The 10222-nt window shown below is 33.5% G+C and overlaps 2 pseudogenes; both read right to left on the reverse strand.

Annotated features, from left to right (window-relative positions):
- Window positions 1–5016: 5016 nt before the first annotated feature.
- Window positions 5017–5563, reverse strand: LOC125838815 (uncharacterized; annotated as a pseudogene).
- A 1295-nt stretch (window positions 5564–6858) lies between these two features.
- LOC125838810 (uncharacterized) lies at window positions 6859–7409 on the reverse strand (annotated as a pseudogene).
- Window positions 7410–10222: the final 2813 nt, after the last annotated feature.

The raw sequence follows: 10222 nt of genomic DNA on the forward strand, positions 1-10222 counted from the left end.
ATAATTAATATGTAACCAAATATATATATAAATAAAATAAAAGGTGTTTCAAAAAATAAGAAAGGTTATCTTGGAAAACTTAATTAAATTAGACCATAAGAAAAAAAATAAAGTTAGTTAATCAATAACAACATAAATAATAATAGAGGGGAAAATAATTAGACTTAGGGTTTTGAGCGCAAATCCAATTAAAATGACCTTTTGGCCCACCTGTCCTAAAGTCTAAAGAAAACCAAAATTATGGGTTTTGACCCATTTTAATCCAAACTAGGTGTTGGTTGTCTCATTGGGCTTTGACCCATTTTTCTGCTACTTCGACCTACTGTAATTTTCTTGGGCTTTTGGCTCCTTTTTCGTTCTCATTTGACATGATATACACCAAGTGCATATTTGATGTATACACCATGTATACAACTGATTCTCGAACTCCCGAACCTGTATTTTTATTCAAACATTATATTTTCTGCATTTTTCACCTTGTACTTCCACGTTTGAACCTGTATATTGTATTTTTGACTATATACCCGTGTATACAGAGGGTATATCAGTGTATACAACTCCTTCTTTGGGCTTTTTGAACACCTAAAATTCAATGTTTCAGCCCCTGTATCACTCTCTAGCCCTGTTCGTTGTTTCAAGACCCGATTGACTTGATAATAAATAGAATCGGGCCTCTAATGCCCAATCAACGGAATGTAAGGAAAATGAGTGTCCAAGGACACAGAAGGAGCCGGTTCACACAAAGAAAAAGAACAAAACAAGATAAGAATTAATAATGGAGCATACTTTAAACATGTAAAATACAACCAAGACACATGAAAAAGAAGTAAGACAAAATAGGCATGTGATTAGTTCACTGCCAATATTATGCAAATATGACAAAGGAATACATACAATACTTAAAGAACTTTCTTTTAAATTAACTAACTTCACATAATAAGATGAAACACCAAATAGTAGTGATAATTAAACAGTAAAACTAACAATGATTAAATGGAGTGGATTTAGGCCTAATTACTTAGACAAAGGTAATAATAAGGAAGCAATTATCAATCAAAAGTGGAGCAGACCATTGAAGTTGATATCATTAAAGCTAAAAATGCATTATGAACCATAATATGACAGTGGTAAACCTATGCATCAATAGAATAACTTGAACATTTTACACATGAATAAATCAGCAAACCAAATTAACAAAATAATGCTACTGTTTTGCAGAATTTTTAGACATGAATGAGAGAGAGGTCTTAGCATTTTTTCCAACTTCACATGAAGAGAAGGGACAGGGTGCAGGCAACAGAACATTTTTTATGGTAACTTTAACACAATTTTCATACATTGAGGCATGTCTTTAAGGATAAACAAGAATGCATTAACACTCAAACTTTAAGACTATAATCTTGTGAAATGAGACTCAATCAACAGAAGCCAATATAAAAGAAGAAAAGAACACAACTCATGCTTTGTAAATACATACGGGAAGATGACAATTACGAAAACTGGAAAAAGAGTAGAACGAGTTATTGCATATAATCGATAGTAAATACAACAACATTCAATCTTTATATTAGCCATTTTTGAGATTCTGAATCAACATTGCAGTAGTAAGATGAAAGAGATTTTTAACGCTAAGAGACAACTAAAACAAGAAAATATTGATTCGACAACATCAAAACGAGTGTACGCAAAACAAAATAACCACGACAATTTTAACAAATAAGCATGGAAGCAATAATGATAAATATATAAAACGGGATTAACTTGACCTTAAGATCGAGTCACTGAATTCGATTAAGAAGAAATACACCATACCAAATAACATTAAATCAGCACTTAACAGCGAACCAACTACATTACAAGGCTTTTCCGAAATCAAATAATATCAATTTTTTTGAATCAGAAAACGAGGCGATAAGGAATATTATAAAGGATGGAGCATTACCTTCGTTCGGACAACAAACTGAACAAAACGATTGAGAAAGCAACAACTTCTACTTCTCCAAAGAAATTCCAAGTGATTTCGGCAAAGTTTCAAAGAAAACTTACGAAAAGAGTGTCCTAAAGAAATAATCGATGGATTAACAATAACAGTATTTCTACCTCGATTTTTTCTTCAATATTGTATATCTTCGTCACCCTCTAATTGAAGACTGGAGAGGGGTTTATATATAGGGGAGATTGGAATTGAAAAGCGGGGGAGGGGGAGAACAAAATTCCATTTCGAATTTGAAATTTGAATTGCTCTCCAAGGATGAGGTTGAGGAGCTGGAATTCGTACTACTTCTAACAGATAAATGAATGGAGCCGCTTGATTCTCGAGCAAGGATGTAGAAGCACCGAGATTTTGACACCTGGATATTCTCCAACGTTCTTGTATATTGGATAAGGGAGAGAAAGAGATAGACGCGGCTAGGCTACTCGAGGTGCTGGACTTGGGTCGCGTTGCTGTACTAATTTTTTGGGTTTCTGCTTCGCGATGGAGAAGAAGACATAGTTGGGGTCGTGTGGGGTCGCTGTTATGCGTATTGTTGTTGTTATTGTAATGGTTTTTTTTAATTAATGGGTTTGGGCCGGAAGTGGGCTGGGATTAATTGGAGTTGATTGATTTTTATATTTTTTTGCTTAAAATAAAGGAATGGGCTGTCTATTTGGGCCAAAATTGGTCTTAAGATGGGTTGAATGTGAGGTTTAAAGAGTGGCTAGATCTTGAAAATTAAGAAATAACCAAATTGAGTCATATTAACAAATTCGGCTAAAACCTAAGTAAGACGAATTAATATTAATTAATTAACGAGCTTCTTAATTTTAATAAAATAAAAATAATTAATTTAATTATAAACTAATAACTCAAAACTATAAGCATAATTTAAACTAAACTAATTTAATAAAATATTTACTAAAATTAAAATCTTTTTTAGATGATTTTCGAAATATTTATAAAATATACTAATTATATAAAACATATATGTTACTTAAAAATGATAAAATTAATTAAAAGTAACTTGAAAAAAAATTATTTTGAACTTTATAAAAACTAATTATTTCAAATCGTTTAGAATTTAAGAAGCTTGGTGATTAATTTATATTGTGGAGGATCAAAATTGAGTGTCAACACTATTTATCTGTTTCTTCGTTAACAAAAGATTATCAATTAGTGAAAGCTTGCAGAAAGTCATGTTAATTTGAAAAGAGAATGCAATGTTGACAACCAATAAATTAAATATAATACAATGAAAGAAAGTTGACAGGCGTGGATATATAAAATTGAGAAAGCAATTGAAAATAATTGTTCGGATAATTGTTTATTTTACACTCTTTAAAGATGATAATATTTAATTGATATGAAATTATTAATTAAGAAAGTATTATAAATCAATTTAAAACAAATATATTAAACAGTGATTTAATTTTATTAAGGGGACAACCATTATAATTTCACAAAAAAATAAAGCATAAAAATACTAATGACCGTATCTTTACGTCAAAAAATAACTCTTACAAATTAAATAACCTCTTTCTCACCAAATTCCAGCAGGATGTCTGAATAGTGGAGAATTTCATCGAAAAACTTGAGCATTGATGTTGACCACCATTGATCGGCCTCATTCTTTTAAGACACCATTAAAGTTATCTCGTATTTACATAAATACACCTTAACTTTTAAAGTGTCCTATCACTCTACAGAACTATTTAATATCTTCGTAAATGAGCCATTTTGACCCATTCCCTTGTCTGCGTTGTTACCACACACATGAGGCGCGTCATGCAGTGTTTTCAATGTCATGGACCAGTTTAAAAGTGCCACGTGTCATTTTCTTTCTTTATTATTAATTATTTAATCACTTTATATATCTTCCCCAAATTTAAACCCAAAATAGCCGTTGGTAGCCCTAATTTTTTGATTTCATGGTTTTTTTCATAGCGAGATCAATGTTGGTGCTCTTTGTTTGACGAATTCATCATCTTCCTCAAGAAAATAAGGTAGAAATTCATTTTATCTTTTAATTTCCAGTAGAAAGCGTTAATTTGAAGTTGTTTATGGTTTGATTTTTTCTTAATTTTCTAATTAGGTTTTGACTGAAAATGTCAAATGCAATGTTGAATCGTATTTGTAATGATGAGAATGATCTGATGTTGCGAGTGAAATTGCAACGCAAACATGGTGACTTACTATCAATGCAAACTTCATGGTCGGAGCATAATCTGGCTCGAAGATTTTGGTCTTGTCCATGCTATCGTGTATGTTTCCTAATTCTTTTTGGAGATCTTTTGTTTATGTATCTTTCTTTAATTTGTTTTTTTTGCATATTTTAGAAGGATGCGTGTAACTACTTTAAATGGAGGGATCGTGAAGATGTTGATATACGATCCAAGTACGTTATTTCGAGATTGGCAAAGAGAATTAAGGAGTTGGAAGAAGCATTGGCATCTTATGAAAGTCGTGTTGAAAGTAACCAAGTCGTGATGAAGGAGAAAAAGAAGAGCAAATGTTGTAACTTGAAGCTAATTGTCTTGATCATTATTGTGTGTTTTCTATTTTTAAGTCTAACCAAGAATGTGAAGGATGGAAGTTGTAGGTGTGTGCAACCAAAATTGCCATAGACATCTTTAGTTACTTTCAAGTTTTTGAAGTCGTAGGTGTGTGTAACTAGAAGCTAATTGTCTTGATCTTGCTAGTTGCAGGTGTGTGTAACTTGAAGGATGGAAGTTGTTGAATGCTCAAGGTTTTGTTGGTCTTTGTTGTCGAAATAGTTATGATTTGAATAAGTTGTTAATGTATTTGGTTCTTTTGTCTATATTATTGTGGTAACCATTTGAGAAACGTTAAAAATATGTTCAACTACAAATAAAAAGGCAACAAAAAAACTGATAAAAAAGAGGACTTCATTGCAACATAATCATTCAAGTTTTGTTTGGTTACACACAAAATTGAGTTTGATTCCAACCAAAAACAACACCAAAATATACATAATTAAATTTTGTTTGTCAAAATGAACAATACAACATCAAAATGCCCTACTTCCATGGCACAAAAGTCTTCCTACTTAACCTTATTTGACTTTGGCTATTAGCAGTAGCAGCAACTGCAGACCTAGTTTGAATAACCTTTTCAACTCTCATTCTTTCTTGGTTACTACTGGTAATAGTTGTCTTCCCCTTCCATTTGAATCCACATACTGGTGTGTAGCCAATATCACCAGTAACAACATCAACCCTATTTGTCACTCTTGTACTAGTATTGATGATTTTTATACTTGGCAATCGAGGCTGCTTAGTCAAATAAATACACATTCAAATCAAAAGACATTTAGGCCTACATTGACAATTGTAAACTTACATTGAGAGTTGTAAATCCATCTTCAACTTGGTATATGTCAACACCTACCATTGTTGGCCTTTTAAAATGTCTTGTTTGTCCTCAACTGGTGTCCTCATGTTCTACTGGTCTCTTTCCTCTTTTTAGGCATCTTCCACTGTAGGTTGCTTCAGAACTAGTTTGACTATGTTGAGTCATTCATCTTCCTCTACCTAGTCCTTAATTCACATTTCTTTCTTGAGACATTCCTATTCTTGTACTTGTTCTTGCTCTTCTACCTCTACATCTACCTCTCTATCTACCATTTACAGTTTGTACTTTGAAACCAAAATATTAGAGCATATCTATATTGTTTATAAATGATAGAATAATTAGATATATTACCTCTGTATTTGTAGCAGTTCCATATGATTGAGTTGGAACACCTATAGAACTTGAAACTCTTCATGTGCCTCTTCCTCAACGTTGGTGCTCTTTATTTGACGAATTCATCATCTTCCTCAAGAAAATAAGGTAGAAATTTATTTTATCTTTTAATTTCTAGTAGAAAGCGTTGATTTGAAGTTTTTTATGGTTTGATTTCTTCTTAATTTTTTGGTTAGGTTTTGACTGAAAATGTCAAATGCAATGTTGAATCGTATTTGTAATGATGAGAATGATCCGATGTTGCGAGTGAAATTGCAACGCAAACATGGTGACCTATCAATGCAAACTTCATGGTTGGAGCATAATCCGGCTCGAAGATTTTGGTCTTGTCCATGCTATCGTGTATATTTCCTAATTCTTTTCCGAAGATCTTTTGTTTATGTAGTTTTCTTTAATTTGTTTTTTGCGTATTTTAGGAGGATGCGTGCAACTTCTTTAGGTGGAGGGATCCTGAATATGTTGATATACGATCTAAGTACGTTATTCCGAGATTGGCAAAGAGAATTAAGGAGTTGGAAGAAGCATTGACATCTTATGAAAGTCGTTTTGAAAGTAACCAAGTCGTGATGAAGGAGAAAAAGAAGAGCAAATGTTGTAACTTGAAGCTAATTGTCTTGATCGTTATTGCGTGTTTTCTATTTTTAAGTCTAACCAAGAATGTGAAGGATGGAAGTTGTAGGTGTGTGCAGCCAAAATTGCCATAAACATCTTTAGTTACTTTCAAGTTTTTGAAGTCGTAGGTGTGTGTAACTAGAAGCTAATTGTCTTGATCTTGCTAGTTGTAGGTGTGTGTAACTTGAAGGATGGAAGTTGTTGAATGCTCAAGTTTTTGTTGGTCTTTGTTGTCGAAATAATTGTGATTTGAACAAGTTAATGTATTTGGTTCTCTTGTCTATATTATTGTGGTAACCATTTGAGAAACTTCAAAAATATGTTCAACTACAAATAAAAAGGCAACAAAAAAACTAATAAAAAAGAGGACTTCTTTGCAACATAATCATTCAAGTTTTGTTTGGTTACACACAAAATTGAGTTTGATTCCAACTAAAAACAACACAAAAATATACATAATTAAATTTTGTTTGTCAAAATGAACAAGACAACATCAAAATGCCCTACTTCCATGGCACATGAGTCTTCCTACTTGAGCTTGTTTGGCTTTGGTTATTAGCATTAGCAGTAGCTGTAAACCTAGTTTGGATAACCTTTTCAGCCCTCATTCTTTCTAGGTTGCTACTGGTAATAGTTGTCTTTCCCTTCCATTTGAATCCACGTATTGGTGTGTAGCCAATATCACCAGTAACAACATCAGCCCTCTTTGTCACTCTTGTACCAATATTAATAACTCTTCTACTTGACAATCCATGCTGCTTAGTCAAATAAATACACATTCACATCAAAAGACATTTAGGCTTGCATTGACAATCGTAAACTTACATTGAGAGTTGTAAATCCATCTTCAGCTTGGTATATGCCAACACCTATGTACCATTCTTGGCCTTTTAAAATATCATGTTTGTCCTCCACTGGTGTCCTCATGTTCTGCTGGTCTCTTCTCTCTTTCTAAGCCTCTTCCGCTGCAGGTTGCTTCAGAACTAGTTTGACTATGTTGAGCCATTCCTCTTCCTTTACCTAGTCCTTCATTCACATTTCTTTCTTGAGGCATTCCTCTTCCTCTACTTGTTCCTGCTTCTCTACCTCTACCTTTCCCTCTACTATTTACAGTCTGTACGTTGAAACCAAAATATTAAAGCATATCTATATTGTCTATAAATGATATAATAATTAGATATATTACCTTTGTGTTTGTAGCAGTTCCATGTGATTGAGTTGGAACACCTATATAACTTGAAACTCTTTTTGTGCCTCTTCCTCTACCACTTTCATTATTTGTGGTGGCCTATGAAGAAGCTCTAGGTGATTGAGTTGAACTACTAGCCCTTGTTTTGCCTTTTGCTGCTCTTTCAGTAGACTATGTATTGATATATCAATACATATACATGTACATATAACTTACATTTGAAAGTAACAAATAAAAATACTGTGTCGGAGAAGATGGTTCAGTTGACTGACTTAGACCAGTACCTCTTGCCTGAGAAGATGGTTCAGTTGATTGACTTGGACTAGCTTGGTTTCTTGTAGGACATCCTATTTTATTGTGTGCTTGTGTACCACATTTGCTACAAGTCATAACAACACTTTTTTTTCTAAGCTTTCCAGTTTTTCTGCTTTCATCTGCTTCCTTTCTTCTAACCTTACTTGGTCTTCCAGGCATCTTCTTGATCTTTGGTGGCTTTACAATTGGATTATTTGATGTTGGCCACATTTTTATGTTATTCATTGGCTGAATAAAATGGGCATATGTGTTGAGGTAGGTTTTCTTGCTATAACAACTAGCCACATAATTGATTGGTTCCAACTTCTTGTAATGAAGGGCAACAACACCATGAGGACAAGGAATCCCCTGAGCTGCCAGGATCTGCAACTACAACTCCTACTAACAATGTTCACAGTATGTGTAAATCGATGGTGTTTAATCTCAAAACCTCTTTCTCCATTCCAAGTCAAGTTACATTGCATAGACTTTTCAATATTTTCTTGCAAAATCTTCAAAGACATAGGAGATCTATTAGTGATCCAAATGTTTGAGAACTCTCTCAAATCACCAATTCTTTTCATCATCTTCACCCTTATCTCCTCAAGCATTGTGATGATTGTTTTATACCTTGCAGGTATCCAAGCATTAAAACTTTCTGCCATATTGTTGTCCACAATATCACATTTGCTATAGTCTTGAAAATACTTCTTGCACCATGTATCCAAGTTGTACTATAAAAGATCATCCAAACAGTCTTGTCCTAATTTCTTCATTGCATGTATATTATCCTTCAACTCAGCTTCAAATGTGAATTTAGCAATCCTCCAAAATACTCTTTTTCTTTCAACTCATTTCCAGTTTTTACACCAATTTGCAAGAACATGTCTTGCACATTTTCTGTGTTCAACCAGTGGCAATACATCTTGAACAACAATTTTTAGTCCCTAACAAACCAACATAATAGATAAAGAATAATTAAAATGCAAAACTCAACAACAATAAAACAGTAAGACAATAAAGGTCTTACCTTTTACATATCAGTAATGATAGATAGTTGATGTCCTTCTCCAAGGTCAAGATCATTCTTCACTAGTTCAAGAAATCATGTCCATGTAAACTGATTCTCAACCTCAACAACTGTCCAAGCAATAGGCAACATTTGGTTGTTTCCATCTCTACAAACTACCACTAACAACTGGCCTTTACACACCTTTGAGAAAACACCCATAAAAACCAATCAACCTCCTAGCACCTTCAAAAAATGCTTTCTTTAAAGCATTGAAGCAAACATAAAATCCTTCAAAAAAATTATGCCCAGTTTCATCTTCTTCTCCAACCTTCACTATGTAAGTACTACCTGAATTACTCCTTAAAATTTCAGCTTTATAATAAAAAATCTTACCATACTCCACAATGTGATCACCCATGATCTCTTGTAACACTCTAGTCCTAACTCTTCTCACTGTTGTCCTACCAATATGAATATCCAACTCCTTTATAATAATGTCCTGTAACAACGCAATGCTGATGTTTGGCTGTTGAGTTATTCTTTCTTTGTATTTGGTGGCCAAAAACTTTGAGTTGCATGCAAAGATAGTTATGAGTTGATGTCAAACATTTATGGACAGGGTTGTATCTTTTAACAATGAAATCTCTACTAGTTTTATCATTACTTGCACACAACAACCAAGGACAAGTCTCTTTACAACATCACACTCTAACTCTGCTAGATTCATTCACATATTTTTCAATTTGAATATGTTCTTGGACTGCATATCTTGTCACTGCCACTCTAAATTCTTCAACACTTCCAAAACCAATCCTAATTCCCAAACAATCTTTTCAGAAGTTGCATCAAACACAACTTTATTTGGGATTTTCTTTTTTCTAACAGGTTTATTCACTACTTGATCAACCTCTTCACCATCTCCCCAACCTGTTTCATCATCTATTTCAAAGCTAGGAGTTTTATCACTTAGATAGTAAGGTTTATCACCTCCTAGCTTACCAACTAAGCTTTCCCTAATACCAATATTTGTCTTATCATACCGTATATCTGGGCCTTTTCATCAATATTAATCTGATCTGAAGTAGTGCATCTACTTCTCTTTTGTGACCTTTTGAAATGCCTCTTGTTTGTCCTTATATCTATATACTTTTGATGGACATCACTGTCAACCTCAGTATCTTCATTAGTATTCCCTTCAGATCTTGATTCATCTTCCATTTCATCATCAGTTGGATCATTATCTATTATCGGATCAGATAAAGGTACAGAGGAAAAATGAGGCACAGTAGAAGGAGAGGGTGGAGGCACAGTGGAAGGAAATGGTGGAGGCACAATAGTAGGCTGATCTTCAAATTGAGTGCTGGAAGTTTTA

The sequence above is a fragment of the Solanum verrucosum genome, unplaced genomic scaffold, assembly GCF_900185275.1.
Source record: "Solanum verrucosum unplaced genomic scaffold, falcon-dt-bn FXZP01000182.1, whole genome shotgun sequence".
Classification (NCBI taxonomy): Eukaryota; Viridiplantae; Streptophyta; class Magnoliopsida; order Solanales; family Solanaceae; genus Solanum; species Solanum verrucosum.